The 17,431-nt window shown below is 33.7% G+C and overlaps 1 long non-coding RNA gene across 1 annotated transcript; it reads right to left on the bottom strand.

The window, feature by feature from the left end:
• Positions 1-9,968: 9,968 nt before the first annotated feature.
• Positions 9,969-16,580, bottom strand: LOC120224418. The gene is made up of 4 exons (XR_005526562.1): positions 15,642-16,580; positions 14,996-15,198; positions 13,810-13,955; positions 9,969-12,062 (listed from the first exon to the last, which is right to left on the bottom strand). It is a non-coding gene; the product is annotated as an uncharacterized LOC120224418 (long non-coding RNA).
• Positions 16,581-17,431: the final 851 nt, after the last annotated feature.

A 17,431-nucleotide genomic window follows, 5' to 3' on the forward strand; every position in this document is an offset into this window, starting at 1 on the left:
ATCAAATAATAAATGAATAAAGTACATGTGGTGTGTATACACAATGGAATTGCCATTTGCAACCACATGTATGGAGCTAGAGTGTATTAGGCTAAGTGAAATAAGTCAAAGAAAGACAAATATGATTTCACTCATGTATGGAATATTAAAAAAAAACTCATGTGTATATTGAAAAAAGAGAGATAGATAGAGAGAGTCAAAAAGACTCTTAATTAAAGTATAGACAACAAACTAATGGTTATAAGAAGGGAGGTGGGTGGAGGGTTGGATTCAATGAGTGATAGGGATTAAGGAGGGTACTTGTGATGAGCAACAGGTATTGCATGGAGATTCTCAATCACTAAACTGTACACGTGACTCTCATATTACATTGTATATTAACTGGAACTTAAATAAAAACCTAAAAAACCCACAAAATAAGTAATAAAATGGCAAAGAAAATCTATGTATCACTATATACTTTAAACGTATATTGGACTGAAAGCTCCAATCAAGAGACAAAGGGTATCAGAGTAGATGTAAAAATAAGATGCAGGGGCCTCTGACTCAGTTGGTAGAGCCTGTGACTCTTGATTTCTAGTTGAGTTTTAGACCCATGTAGGGCATAAATATTACTTTAAAAAAAAATAAAACATTAGCAGTCCATATCAAGATATCACCAGAATTCTTAACAGAGCTAGAACAAACTCCTAAATTTTGTATGGAACCAGAAAAGATCCTGAATAGCCAAAACAATCTTGAAAAAGAAAACCAAAGCTGGAGGCATCACAAACCTGGATTTATTACAGAGCTGTAATCCTCTAGACAGTATGGTACTGGCACAAAAAGAAACACACAGACCACTGGAACAGAATAGAGAACCCAATTTATACACAAACATATTTAACAAACAAGTAAAGAAAATCCAATGGAATAAAGAGTCTCTTTAGCAAGTGGTGCTGGGAAAACTGGACAGAAACTTACAGAAGAATGAAATTGGACTACTGTCTTAACACTATATACAAAAATAGACTCAAATGGATGAATGGCCTCAATGTTAGACAGGAAACCATCAAAACCCCAGAGGAGAAAACAGGCAAAAACCTCTTCAATCTTGTCCACAGCAACTTCTTACTCAACATGTCTCAAGAGGTAAGGGAAACAAAAGTAAAATGAACTATTGGGACCTCATCAAAAGGAAACAATCAGTAAAACTAAAAGGTAACCAAACAGATTGGGAGAAGATAGTTGCAAACAACGTATCAGATAAAGGGTTGGTATCCACTCTATAAAGAACCTATCAAACTCCATACCTAAAAAACAAATAATTCAGTGAAGAAATGGGAAAAGACAGGAACAGACACTTCTCCAAAGACATCCAGATGGCTGACACATATGAAAAATGCTCAACATCACTCATCATCAGGGAGATACAAATCAAAAGAACAGTGAGATTCCACCTCACACGTGTCAGAATGGCTAACATTAACAACTCAGGCAGCAACAGATGTTGGTGAGGATGCGTAGAAAGAGGATCTCTTTTACACTGCTGGTAGGAATGCAAACTGGAGGAAAATGGCATGAAGGTTCTTCAAAAAATTAGAACTACCCTATGACTCAGCATAACACCCTCAAGGTCCATCCATGTTGCTACACATGGCCAGATTTCATTGTTTCTCATTGCCATGTAGTATTCCATGGTATAGATAAACCACATCTTCTTGATCCATTCATCTGTTGATGGACACTTAGGCTCTTTCCATGTTTTAGCTATTGTGGAGAGTGCTGCTATGAACATTGGGGTACATGTGCTCCTATGCTGAGCGAAATAAGTCAGGCAGAGAAGGACAAATATCATATGTTTGCACGTATAGGAGGATTAGGAGGAACTTGACGGAGGAACAAGGGGGAGAAGAAGGGCGGAAATGGTGGGGGAAAGGGAGAGAGGCAAACCATGAGAGACTCTTGAATGCTGACAAAAACTGAGGACTGATGGATGTGGGGGGGAGGGGGGATGGGCATGGAGGAGGGCACTTTGGGGATGAGCACTGAGTGTTATGTAGAAACTAATTTGACAATAAAGTATTTGTAAAAAAAAAAAAAAAAGAACTACCCTATGACTCAGGAATTGCACTCCTAGGTATTTATGCAAGGGATACTGTTTTTCAAAAACAGATGTGCTGTTTTGGAAGGGCACATGCACCCCAATGTTTATAGCAGAGCTTTGAAAATAGTCAAAGTATGGAAAGAGCTCAAATGTCCATTGATGGATGAAAGGATAAAGAAGATGTGGTGTGTGTGTTAACACACACACATACATATACACACAATAGAGTATTACTCAGCAACTAAAAAGAATGAAATCTTGCCATTTGCAACTGTGTGGATGGAATTAGAGGGTATTATCCTAAGCAAAATAAGTAAGAGTAAGACAAATATCATGACTTAATTCATGAGGAATTTAAGATACAAAACAGATTAACATAAGGGAAGGGAAGTAAAAATAATATTAAAACAGGGAAGTGGACAAAACATAAAAGACTCAAATATAGAGAATAAACAGAGGGTTGCTGGAAGGGGAATGAGCTAAATTGGTAAGGGCCATTAAGGAATCTACTCCTGAAATCATTGTTGCACTATATACTAACTTGGATATACATTAAGTAATTAATTAATGCAAAATAAATAAAATAATAAAAATGTTTAATAAATTAAATAAAGAAATAAATAATTAAAACTGTTAAAAAAAATAAGACCCATCTATATGCTACCTAAAAGTGACACATTTCAGAAAGTCACCTACAAATTAAACTGAGGGATGGAGAAAATTCATGTAAATGGATGTGAAAAGAAATAGTAGCTATACTTATAGTGGACAAAATGGACTTTAAACCAAAGTATTAACCTATTCTCAATTTACTCCAAAAAATCGAAAAGAAAGGAAAACTTCCAAATTCATTTTATGAGGCCAGCATTACCCTAACACCAAAACCAAAACTACATCAAAAGAGAGAACAATGGGCCAATATCCCTGATTAATATGGATATAAAAGTTCTCACTAAAACACTAACAAACAGGTCCAATAGTACATTAATAAAAAAAATCATTTTATCACAATCAAGTGAGAATAATTCCTGGGTGCACAGTGGCTCATTATTCACTAATCAATCAACATGATACACCACATTAGTAAAAGAAAGGATAAGAACCACATCATCATTTCAATAGATGCAGAAAAACGATTTGAAAAAGTACAACATCCATTCCTGATTAAAAAAAACAACAACAACAACACCTCAACAAAGTAGGTATGGAGACAACATACCTTAACATCATAAAGGCCATCTATGAAAATGCCCATAGCTTACAGTAAGGAACGAGACAGGATGCACTCACCACTATATAACATAACAAGCAAAGTCCTATCCTTAGCAATCATACAAAAAACATTAAAGGAATCCAAATTGGCAAGGAAGTAAACCTTTCACTATTTGCAAATGACACAATACTCTACACAGAAGACCCAAAAGGCTCTACCAAAATACTGCTAGAACTGATAAATGAATTCAGTCAAGTCATAGGATATAAAATCAATGTACAGAAATCTGTTGTGTTTCTATATGCCAATAATGAAACAGCAGAAAGAGATATTAACAGATCAAACCCATTTACAATTTCACACACACACACACACACACACACACACAAAGACCTAGGAATAAGCCTAACCAAAAAGGTAAAAGACCCTACTCTGAAAACTATAAAATGCTGATGGAAGAAATTAAAGATTACACAAAGAAATGGAGAAATCATTTCATGGTCATGGATTGGAAGAACAAAAATTGATAAAATGTGTATACTACCCAAAGCAATATACACAGTTAATGTAACCCCTATCAAAATACCATCAACATTTTTCACAGAACTCTAACAAATAATCCTAAAATCTGTATGAAAATACCAATGACCCCTGAATAAGCCAAAGTAATTCTGAAAAAAGAAAAGTAAACCTAAAAGCATCACAATTCTGGCCTTTAAGGTGTATTAAAAGCTGTAGTAATCAAAACAGTATGCTACTGGCACAAATATAGACACACAGAAAGGAGAGCAACATAGAAAACAAACCCACAATTATATGTTCAGTTAATCAATAAAGCAAGAAAGAATATCTAATGGGAAAAAAGACAAGTTGCTCAACAAATGGTGTTGGAAAACAGGACAGCAACATGCAGAAGAATGAAACTGGACTGTTTATGTACCCTACACAAAAAAACTAAACTAAAAATGAATTAAATATCCAATGTGAAACCTCAAACCATAAAAGTCCTAGAAGAGAACATGAGTAGTCACTTCTTGGACACTGGCCGAGGCAGCGTTTTTTCCCTAGACATGTCTCCTGAGGCAAGGGAAAAACAAAAGCAAAAATAAACTACTGGAATTTCTTTTAAAGCTTCTGCACAGTGAAAGAATCAATGAAACTAAAAGGCAACTTATAGAATGGGAAAAGATATCTGAAGATGACATATCTGATAAAGGGTTAGTATCTTAAGTATAAAGAAGTTATACAATTCCAATCCCCCCACCAATTAAATGACAGAATACATAACACACATTTCTCCAAAACAGACACACAGTGGGGTGCCTAGGTGTCTCACTTGGTTGAAGTGTCCAACTTCAGCTCAGGTCATGATCCTGCATGAAGGTTCTCTGCAGTCAGCAAAGAGCCCACCTCAGATCCTCTGTCTACCTTACCTTGTCCCTTCCCGGCTTGCTTCTGCTCTCTGAAATGAATAAACATTCTTTGAAAAAAAAAGACACACACACACACACACACACACACACACACACATGACCAACAGACACATGAAAAGATGCTCTTCACTTGTCAGGAAAATGTAAATCAAAACTACAATGAGAGGGGAACTTAGGTGGCTCACTCAGTTAAGCATCTGGCTCTTGATTTCAGCTCCAGTCATGATCTCCCAGTTCATGGATTCTAGCCCTTGGATTTGGGTTCCATGCTGTCAGAGGAACCCGCTTGGGATTATATTTCCTGCTCTCTCTCTACCCCTCCTCCACTCATACATTCTGTCTCACTCAAAAATAAACATTAATAAAAACTATAGTGAGGGGCGCCTGGGTGGCTTAGTCAGTTAAGCATCTGACTTTCACTTAGGTCATGATCTCGCGATTCGTGGGTTCGAGCCCCGCGTCAGGCTCTGTGCTGACTGCCGGCTCAGAGCCTGGAGCCTGTTTCAGTCTGTGACTCCCTCTCTCTCTGACCCTCCCCTGCTCTCTCTCTCTCTCTCCTAGAAATAAAAAAATAAATAAATACATACATACATACATACATACATACATACATAAATAAATAAAAATAAAAATAAAAACTATAGTGAAATATTAGCTCACACCTGTCAGGATGGTTAAAATCAATTAACACAAGAAACAGCAACTGTTGGGGAGAAAGTCGGGAAAAAGGGATTCTCTTGCACTGTTGACAGGAATGCAAACTGGTAGATCCACTCTGGAAAACAGTGTGGAGGTTCATCAAAAAGTTCAAAGTAACTACCCTACAATTACCCTAAAAAAATCACACTACTGGGTACTTATCCAAAGAAATATAAAAACACTAAGTCAAAGAGATACATGCAGCCCTATGTTTATTTCAGCATTATTTACAATGGCCAACATATGGATACAGGTCAGGTATCCATTTACTGATGAACAGATAAAAATGAATGGATACATGTGTATATTTAAATGTATATACACACATATGCATACATACATCTTTATCCATATATAAAATGAATTACTCAGCCATCAAAAAGAATGAAATTTTGCCACTTGCAACAATGTGGTTGGAATGACAGAGTATTATGCGAAGCAGTATTAAGTCAGAGAAAGACAAATACCATATTATTTCACTCATGAGTGGAATTTAAGAAACAAATAAGCAAAGGGAAAAAGAGGGCAATCCAAGACTCTTAACTGTAGAGAACAAACTGTTACCATAAAGGAAATGGATGATGGGAATTGAATGGATTTGTTGTGATGAACTGTGATACTTGAAATTGTTAAATCCCAACATTGTCCACTTGAAACTAATTTAACAATCTATGTTAATTATAAAGTAATTAAGTTTTTTAAAAATCATAGTGTTCTTAGAGTAAATGAATTATACAGTATTACAAATTAAAAAGATTCCTATAATAAGTGATTAAAGAATAAAACCAAACTGATATGACATTTAAATCTAACATAGGATTTTAGGGAAAATATTAAACCCTCCCACAGGAATGCCATATACTGCTTGTAGAATTAGAAATGTGATAATTTTAAAAGGAAAATAGTCTGATTTCCAAATATAAATACAAATTATGTAAGTTTAAAGCAAAAACAGAGAGAGACAGAGATGTGGGGTGGCTCAGTGAGTTGTGCATCGAGCTCTTGGTTTCAGATCAGATTATGATCTCATAGTTCACAAGTTGGAGCCCAACACTGGATTCTACACTGAATGTGCAGAGCCTTCTTGGGATTCTCACTCACCCCCACCATGTCTGCCTCCTCCCCACTCATGCAGGAAAATGAACATGCACCCTATCTTTCTCTCAAAATACATAAATAAACTTTAAAAAGAGAAAAGAGCTAGGGTGCCTGCATGGCTCAGTCTGACTTCAGCTCAGGTCATGGTCTCATAGTTCATGTGTTTGTCCCATGTCAGGCTCTGTGCTGACAGCTCAGAGCCTGGAGCTGCTTTTGGATTCTGTGTCTCCCTCACTTCCTGCCCTCTCCTGCTCGGATGTTTTCTCTCACTCAAAAATAAATAAACATTACAAACTTTTTAAAAAAGAGCTGTTGCAGATTCAAAAAGAACTATAGAGTAACAAACCAAGTGGAATGAAATTGAATGCATTATTCAAGTGCTGATTTGAACATGACTATTTTAAAAACCAAAGTTTGAATATGATTTTTAATCTACAAATAATTCAGAGTACTTTAAATGTCCAACTGTGATATATCATAAAGGATTTATTCAGATATTTAAACAGTTTTTATTGTTTATGTATTTTTGAGACAGACAGTATGAGCAAGAGAAGTACAGAGTGAGAGAAGTAGACAGAGGATCCAAAACAGGCTCCAGACTAACAGCAGATATCCTGATGTGGGACTCTAACTCACGAACCAAGAAATCATGACCTGAGCCAAAGTCAGATGCTCAACAGAATGAGCCACCCATGTGCCCCTACATTTTATATTTTTCAGCAGGTAGCATGATGATTATATTTTAAAAGTATTGGGGTCCACAAGTTTTGAGATTCAACAAAAAACACAGAATGAATTATAAAAGAAAACTAGGCCTTAGTTATTTTTTCTAGAATGGGACATGGGAAAATGTAAGTACATATTCATAGTCTATTTGGGATACAGTATATGAAATGCTCTTGCAAAACTGACAGAATGGTCAAATTATCCAATATATAATTAAACAAAAAGAAAATTAAGATCAGGACATCAATAGCAAGTCATATTAGTAGTCTCTAAAAGACACAGAAGTACAGATCTGTAACAATAGTGAACCCGTCACAACCAGTTATATAGTGCTCTGTATACTGGTGACAATGCTTTTTTCCAAGCACCTATAATACCCTTAGAAATATGAGCTATACTTTTGTTATGGTCTACATAAATACACATATATTTAGGTATAGTTTATAAAGGTATTTATACATTCTATAAATGTTTCTAGATAGTTATAGATATGTAGGTATGTGACAGAATATATGAAAGAGACAGACACAAGGAAAGCCTCAAAGTGGACCACATTAGGTCACCAAAATACATTTAATACACTAGAAATAGTAGGTAAAATCAATATAAATGTAACAGAAAAATTAAGTTCTTCCAAAACTAAATGAATTACAAAAGATTAAATATTTTCTTTATTTTTTTAAATGTTTTATTTATTTCTAGGAGAGAGAGAGAGAGAGAGACAGCATGAGCAGGGGAGGGTCAGAGAGAGAGGGAGTCACAGACTGAAACAGGCTCCAGGCTTTGAGCTGGCAGTCAGCACAGAGCCCAACGCGGGGCTCGAACCCACGAACTGTGAGATCTTGACCTAAGCGAAAGTCGGACGCTTAACCAACTAAGCCACCCAGGCGCCCCAGATTAAATATTTTAAAAATATTTAACACATGAAACAAAAAGCAGGGGTATATGTCCTATATAAAAAGAGTTAAAATATTTAGTATTAAGAATAAATTAATACAAATAACCAAAAATTAGATAAAAATGACCTAAGTAAAAATGCATGGTGCCTGTGTGGGTCCAAATTTGTTCCAACTGTTAGATCTTTGGATGAACTGACAAATTTACATGAGAATTTATTTTAAAAGGCAATAAGGGATTCTACTTAATAGTAGATAAGATACTTTGGTTATTTAAAATTGTGATGTGTATGCATATAAAAAATTCAAGATTGAAATATCATAGGATTTGCAATTTTCAAAGAATGGCAAAATATTTGTAATTATTCTAGTTGCTCAGCACATAAAAATTCATTATAATCACATTATTTATAAGTATGAAATCTTTCATTAAAAAACTAACAGGCCATTCCTACAAGAGTTAAACATGAAAATCCCATATGACTCCTAGCTATTTTACTCCAAGATATATACCCAAAGAAAATGAAAAAAGGGACTCAAGACATTTTAATGTCAATATTCATTGCAGTATTATTGACAATGTGGAAGGCACAAGCCTTATTATTCAAAGTCAAAAAGTGGAAACATCCATGTATTCAACAACAAATGTTACATATATACACTTTGGAATATTACTGAACCATAAAAATAAATGAAGTTTGGATACATAGCTTACTTCGTAAGTACCCTCCCTATGAGGAACCAAGTATCCTTAGAGAAACTGATGGTTCCACAAGATAAGAACAAAATAAACCCAGGTACTATTAGGTGGTCAGAAAGTAAGCGCTCAGGAGACGAAATATGGACATGTTAAAAAGACACAGATGCCATCGTTAAGAGAATGGCCAAATGATAGACAATTTGATTAAAGGAAATTAATGAATCAAATCCATGGGATGAATAAAATATCCATGATTCTACATTGAAATGAATAACTGAATATTAAATGGGAGAGGAGGAGTAACTCTTATAGTACAAAAATTAAATTGATAAAATACAGTACAAAAAATTTAAAAGTCATAATTTGGCAAACACCACAGTATACTAATTTTTGCAGGCAACAAACATCAATACAGTCTAAAATTAACAGATAAGAGTGTTATAATATTTGTAGTACATACCCCTACAAATATGTACTGTGTAACACTATGTAATAAAATAGCAGTAGTCACAAGACATATCAATATGTGATCCCTAGTGATAAAGGGAGTACCACTTCTGTAGCAATCTTGTCAAACATGCATAACACCTCAATTCCAATGATGAAAAATCACACAAGCCCATACTGATTAACATTAATAGTTGGATATTTAGTCGACTCTTTTAAAGGATCAAAATTATGAAAATCAAAGAAAACTGAGCAATCGTCCCAAGCAAAAGGACATTAGAGTATAACTACATGCAATGTGGGATTCTCTTTTCAATCACTGATTATAAAAGGATCAGTTAACAGCAGTTTAGCAATTTCCTTACTTAGATAACTGTTATCAAGTATATGAAAGATGTTAATGTAAGGAGGGTAGAGAGCAATATATACTTTTTGCAAGCCAAAAATTATTTCAAAATAAAAATAAAACAAAAATGCTAATACTTCTTGTTTCCAGCCTATACAGATAATATTCCAAACATTTTGGTAGAGGAGGTAAACTAAATACAAAACCCTGACAAAACAGAACAAAATAAGCTGTTTATTTAGGATTATATTTTCAGTAACTGCAAATAAAATTTTAACAATAGGGTAACATATATGAATATATATACACACATACATGCACATATATACACAAAATGTAGTTCATTGAAAGTAGATGCAAGAATGTTTATTTTTATGAAAAGTTACTTTTTAGCCTAATCAAGAATTATAATTGCAAGCATGATAATCTATAATACACAACAAAACATTTTATTATACCTGTAAACAATTTATGCAAAAAATGCTCAATAAAAGGAAAAGTTTCCTAAAATGACCCCTAAGTAAACAAACCTTAAACTAATAGGATTAATATCCACTGTCAATTAACCAAGGGCCGTTTCTGCATCTATATATTCTGTAAAAACCACGAACTGAGAAGGAAAATCAGAATTTTGGTATTTTAATGAAATACCATTAGAAAAGTAAATAAAAAGGCTTACATAGTAATAATAAAATAATGTAGGTTCACAATCCCCATCACTACATTAACAAAACTATGAATTGACTGGGAATGAGTAAAAAATATAATCTAGCAGTTTCCCAATGTAACAAGTTGATTAAAAATAGAAAGACATACCTTGCAGTTGGAGAGGAAGACTCAATTTTAAAGAGATCTATTCTCTCCTAATTAATCTATTAAATTTGATGCAAATGAAATTAAAACTGCATTTTTCCAACTTGCAAAATAATTTTAAGCATCAACTGAGAGAAAAAAAATGCGACTATAGACAGGGAATATTCTGAAAAAAAGAAGAGAAATGAGATAGAACTCAATGGAATAGACTAAAATCATCGGTAATTTTAAAGTCATCAATAGAAGGTAAGGCAAACAAATAGAAATGCAGCTGATTTTATGTGGGAATTTCTAAATTACTATGGTAGAAATTAAAATAATTGGTAATTGCTTAAGGTAAATAATTTGAGTAAGTAATGCTTTAAAACCACAGTAACAATTGATGGGAAAAAATAAAATGACAAAATAATTTAAAATACAAATACAAAAAGTGTATGATAGTAATACAATCACGTTTTAAGTAAAAACACAAAACTCAAAAGGCATGAAACATAACATTATATTTCAACATACAACTTCTGTACACCAAAAAGTAAAGTATCACAGCAAAATGGTTAAAAAAAAAACATGGTATTTCATTTGCATTGCATAGTAAATGGTTAAAATCCTTAGTCATAAATGATCTCTTAAAAGCCAGTAACAAAAAACCTATTTTCCAATGGAAATGAAAAAGAAACCACAGAATAAAATGAAAAACAAATGATCAGTACAGTTTAAGGACATATAAAGATGACTAAACTGAACAATAACTCAAGAGAAGTGATTTATTTCTAGTATCACACTATGAAAATTAAAACATTGGCATCCAATGATTGTACTGTTTTAGAAAAAAAAGTCTCATAAACAAACACGGGGAGACAAGATTGATGAGGATAATATATACAATTTTGGGAAATCTCTACTATTGACTCAAAACCTATATTTTGAATATACTTAATTCCAATGAAGTGGAAGCAGTAGGACTATTTCAACAACTTAGCTGGAGAAATTAAAAATAGATTATATATAAGCTTGTTCACTGAATAGAAAATTGGTAGCTAATGTATGGACCAGGAGGACTACTGCCATATCAATTTGTTTACTAATACACCCGAAAAGGATATGCAAAAAACTCCGTAACAGTAGATAATCTTGGGGAGTAGAATTAGGAGGGGGGGAAGCATTTAAGAAGTAAAAATTCTACCCTTTACAACTTTTTGTCCTTTAAAATCTGGAAAAAGAATTTTTTGCATCAATTTTAAACGTACCCTGTTAAAAGTGAAAATTACACATATGTGCACTTAATACTCATGGGAACACTGAAATGAAGCCTCGCAATCACACCATCCTGAGCTTCTCTGTGTAATAGCATCTCCATCATTCAAGCTCCCAAAATTTAGTCCAATGTCAATAATGAAAACAGTCAACATGCCTGGTTACAATTCCCTCCAATGATAATCTTTAGATAATTTTCAAACATGAGCTTTCTCAGTCCAGGTTTTCTGATCTGGGAGAAGTGTCTACTCCAAGACATGAAAGAGGAGTCTGCATATATTATGAAGACCGTCTTTTGGATTTGAAGATGGTGGCAGAAGCAATAACATCAGTTTTCTATTTGGTCATCACCTGAGAGGACACATCAGGAAACAGGTAAAGTTAAGACGGATAGTTTATGCAATTATCAGTAGGATATAATAAAATTATATACAATGAAATGCAACAGCCAGTTTATTATGAAGAAATAAGAGATGCATCAGAATAACTTTTGGCATTTTCTAGTAAGAAGGCTAGAGATGTTAATTATATTTATTGTGGTGAGCACTACATAATGCGTAGAATTTTCAATTCACTATCACTATTCACACCTGAAGCTAATGTAATATTGTTGCTCAAATATACCTCGATTTTTAAAGTCAGATATTGGTATCTTGCTATTCGTTCTTCTTATACCTTGGTAATTGGACTGATCCCAACGTTCTCCTGCTGTTTCTTTTTATGTATTTGGATGCTTGTATCTCTAGATTACTCATTCATACACAAATTATTTAATCTGTATGCCATTTCTCTACAAGAAACATGACAAACAGTGCCAAAAAATTCCAATGAAAATAACAAAAGGACCTTAGTCCATTTAGTGAGAAATATATGGTAACTGTACAGAAGACAGAGGCTACAATGGAATTTAGGAAAATTTAGATCTTAACCTATTATTCCAGGTGGTTATCAAAATTTCTAAGTTGACACTTCACCCAAGACGTCATTAATTGTCTATTTAGCAATGTTTTATTCTAAGAAAAATAATTTTATGATAATAGCCTTTATCTTTAAGGTTATTCAGGGATTAACAGGTAGGTAATAAGACTCTCTGAAAAAGAATTTTTAAGGAATTTTTCAGCATTCACTCTTGGCCACATATCCCATGAAATAACTTTTTAGTGAGAAATAAAGGAAATAAGAGAATCACACAACACCTGGTCGTCAGGAGCTGAATTCACTATTTGCTATAATATCAATAGTTTCATTAACAACTGCTTCCTCTCACTCTTTGTATAGTTCATTACTTACTACTACTAAGGTTATACATCTCAACACCACCTTAGTGTACCTGGGCTCTTTTCTCTCCTGCCCTCCTCATATTCACTTAATGCCAAAGATCATGTCCTTTGTTTTCTTTCTCCAACTTCTTAACTCTTGCCTAATTTGCTCCCATAGTCACAATTCATTAAAATTTTATTCTATGCCAGGCAATGAGTAAGATGTTTGTTGAAAAATATCTGCAAGAAATTCAGTGTACATGAAAAGTGAAATTCTGAAAATCAATTTACTGAACTCATAAAGATAGATATATGATTTGAAGGAAATATTGTTAATGGATGCCAAAATTTAAAAAAATCAACTACTACAATTACACAGCTATAGCTTTTACTTACTATGGCTTCTTTCATCTGGTCCTACACATAACTCTAGGTGAGCAGTGTCCTTAAAGCACACCCATCACGAGATAAAATCTCTACTAGAATTTGGGCTGGTCATATAACCATGTTAGGCAACAAAATATGGCAAAAATGATACAACATGACTTCTGAAGTGGGGGGGGAAGATTTCTGACAGTGCCAGAATATGGGATCAGCTGGGGAGAACAACACTTAGAGGCTGGAGTCATCTGGACACTTCTTCACACATATGCCTAATGGCACATTAGATGTTTTATGTCACTAAATGTCAAGATTATTTATTACTCAGCAATATGTAACCTGAACAGATCTCCTTACCTACTAGCTGCCACCGAAAATTAATTAAACATAGCAGAATATTAGCTCCTGTCTAACCAAGTGCCCCTCCCTGAATCAAATAAACACTTATCTGTCCTTACAATCATTTTGGCATGCAGTATTCCTGGAACCAGAGATGAGAGGTGAAGAATACTTAAATGAGTAATATTGCCAACAGAGGTCTGGTGGTACCAATTCTTGCAATTACAAAGATGGCAAAAGTGTGTTTTCTTGGAACTATCACCTCCTGACAGGAAAAAAAGAAGTGAAACATTGGTAGATAAGACACACATAACACGTTTTATAAAATGGCAAAAGCAGCAGATAAGTGGAGCCTCATTTCGAACTGTTACAAATTTCTTTTAATGCTTAAAAAGAATGCCTCTTAATCCTCTAACTGATTCAACTCTCCAACATCAGCTATTACTTTACAAATACTTTCCAAGTTTTTACTTAAACTCCAGTTAGTGAGTTTCAGGTATGCAATTTAGTGATGTAACACTTACATACATCACCTGTTTCTCATCACAAATGTATTCTTTAATCCCCCATCTCCCTCAACCACCTAGCCTCTGGTAATTCTAAATTTGTTCTCTGTAGCTAAGAGTCTATGTCTTGGTCTGCCTCTCTTTTGTTTTGTTTCTTAAATTCCATGTATGAGTGAAATCAAAGGTAATTTGTTTTTCTCTGACTTATTTCGCTTAGCACTATACTCTCTGGCTCCATCAGCCTCCTTCGTTGCAAATGGAAAGATCTCATTCGTTTTGTTATGGCCAAGTTCTTTACCCATTCATCACTGGAATGGATACATTGGCTGCTTCCATAATTTACCTACTGCAGATAATGCTGCTATAAAGACTGGAGTGGACATATCCCTTTGAATTAATATTTTTGTATTCTTTGGGTAAATACCTCATGATTACAATTGCTGAATCACATTAACTTTTTGAGGAACCTACATACTGTTTTCCATAGTGGCTGCACCAGTTCGTAATCCTGCCAACAGTACAAGAGAGTACCCCTCGTGTTTGTTTGTTTTTTTGTTTTTTTTTTTTTCAGTTTCCTTGAACTTCTTCCTTTATCACACTATAAAAATTTACTTGCAAAAAGTCTTTATTTCAAAATTTCCAATTAATGAACAACTGATAATTGTTTATATTCTTTATAACATTAATTAGGTCACAATGTTTCATTATAAATAAGAAACCAATTGAAAGAAGACATTCTACATATAATTCACATCTTCACTTTGGTAAAATTATCTTTTTAAAGAATTAATTTACTCACAAATTCTGAGGCATGGTTGAATATTCCAGTGATGTTTTCCTGAGTCTAGCCAAAGCCTTGTCCTAAAACAGCACTTCTTGATCCAGAACCTTCTTCCCTGTGGTTGGTTCTCAGTTAAGACTTACGAATTAAGAAAGACCATAGGATGAGGAGTGTCAGCTGCCTCAGATTATCTGTAAATCTCCTCCTTTCATTGTGTTCATCTGAGAAATAAATATATAATATAGCCAATAAGATGCAACAGACACACCAGGACACACAAATTAGGATGACTTCAGAATGATTAGGAACAGTGAATGGGATGGAGATAATTAAACAAACAGCTAATATTACTACACAGAAATAACACAAAATGTATTGAAATGTTTTTCATGCCAATTCTGAATCATATAAGAAAACATAAATACCTACTTGAAATTCTGACTCAACTACCATTAAAAATAGGAAACAATCCATTCTCTAATTACTATCATTAAGATTAACTTCCAACCTATTCTAATACTCTTCCTCAAACAACTTGACCTAGTCAATAACCACAAATATGGCAGGGCATTATAAAAATATACCCCTTACAAAAGAAAGTTTCAATGACTTATTTTAATCATTCACGTGTTTCCAAACCCAAATATAATTGTATAGCACATACCTCAAATCACATCTTCTCCCATATTCTTTCCTTGAGTCCCACAATGCTGTTTCCGTGTGTAAAACTCTCTGCTGCACTAGTCTCTAAACCATATGCTCTTCATGATCACTCACAAACAACTCATAATGGCCACTGGGAATACAAAACTGGATACAACAACCCAATACTCCCAAGATGTTGACAGGCAAGGATGAAGACAGGCACAAATTGGATGTATCTTTAAAATCCCCTTTTTGTTGTTTAAATGTTCCTTTTGAAATACCTTTAAAATCCAAAATGCAGGAAGTAGAAGCAGTCCTCCATTCCCATCTCTCTATACAGTACTGTTAAATTTTTGCCATCTATTCTTCCAGACACCTTTATATCCAACAACTCATATTTATTTCAGATTGTCAAGTAGCAATATACAAACAATAAACAATGTTTTACTATACAACTTACAAAGTACAAGAATTTTAAGAATACTGAAATAATCACCATTATAGTAACACAGATGAGTTAGCGTTACTTAATTCTATAATCATGTCAGAATAATTACATTCCTCAGAAACAGTAATTTACACTTCCAATTAGAACTTTGAGAGGCATATGGTCACACCTTTGTAAACACACTATTAGTTGATGTTTGTTCAAAAAAATGGCATAATTTTAAATATCCACACAAAACACCCTTTTGTACCAGAACATATTCCAGTGTCTAAATTATATTCATATGATTAGCTGCAACCATTATAATCTTTTATTGGTGTATATTTCAGATGCCCCAACGATTGTTATACTCAATATATAACATACTTAATTGTAAATTTGAAACTTGAAATAGATAAAATCACAGCTGCAAGTTACACCATTTCAAATGTTTACACACTTGAATTTCAATTGTTATTGCCAAGCTGCTGTTCAAAAAAATACTGATTTATACCTTAATTTATAATTTAATTTTTTCTAAAATATTTTCATAATTTATTATTGACTACTGAGCTAGAATATTTTTTACTTTGTTTCTGATTATTACATAACATACAAATATAACCAAACACTGGAAATTTATAAAAAGCTCTTAGAAAAAACACATACTCATAAGCAAAGAAATACTATTTTCATTTAGATGTCTGTATGTGGTAACAGATTAGAAAACAAATACATATGGTGTTAATAATTTTATATTAAAAATAACACACTTAGGGCGCCTGAGTGGCTCAGTCAGCTGAAAGTCCAAATTCAGCTCAGGTCAGGATTTCAGTTCATGGCTCTGAGCCCTGCGTCAGGCTCTGTGTTGATGACAGCTCAGAGCCTGGATCCTGCTTCAGAGCTGTGTCTCCTCTCTCTGACCCTCGTTTGTACATGCTGTCTCTCAAACTTAAATAAACATTAAAAATAACATACACGTAGATATAACATGAAGTGGGATTCTAGAAATACTTAAGTTTAGATTTGAATATTTCCATAATTTTCAAAAAAATGCAAAGCAATAAGCTAATAAATGAGAGAGTACTATCAGATTTATACTCCTAAAGCATTCACAATATGTATGTATATGTATGTATACACATATAAATTTACAAAGAGTAGATTTGTATAGTATAGCAAAATAATAATTACTTAGCAATAAGAGAATCTTCCACAAATATACCCGTGATTTAAAAATGACAATTTCCTTCTCATGTCTTCCTTCCTCTTTATAAAGGTAAAAATCATCCTGGGGTATTTCAAGTATAAAATCCATTATTTTCTTATACATAAAAACCTAACAATCTGAAGAAAAGGAAGGCAATCTGTCTATGCCTCTC

Source organism: Hyaena hyaena, unplaced genomic scaffold, assembly GCF_003009895.1.
Source record: "Hyaena hyaena isolate Hyena2069 unplaced genomic scaffold, ASM300989v1 scaffold_1194, whole genome shotgun sequence".
In the NCBI taxonomy this organism is placed as follows: Eukaryota; Metazoa; Chordata; class Mammalia; order Carnivora; family Hyaenidae; genus Hyaena; species Hyaena hyaena.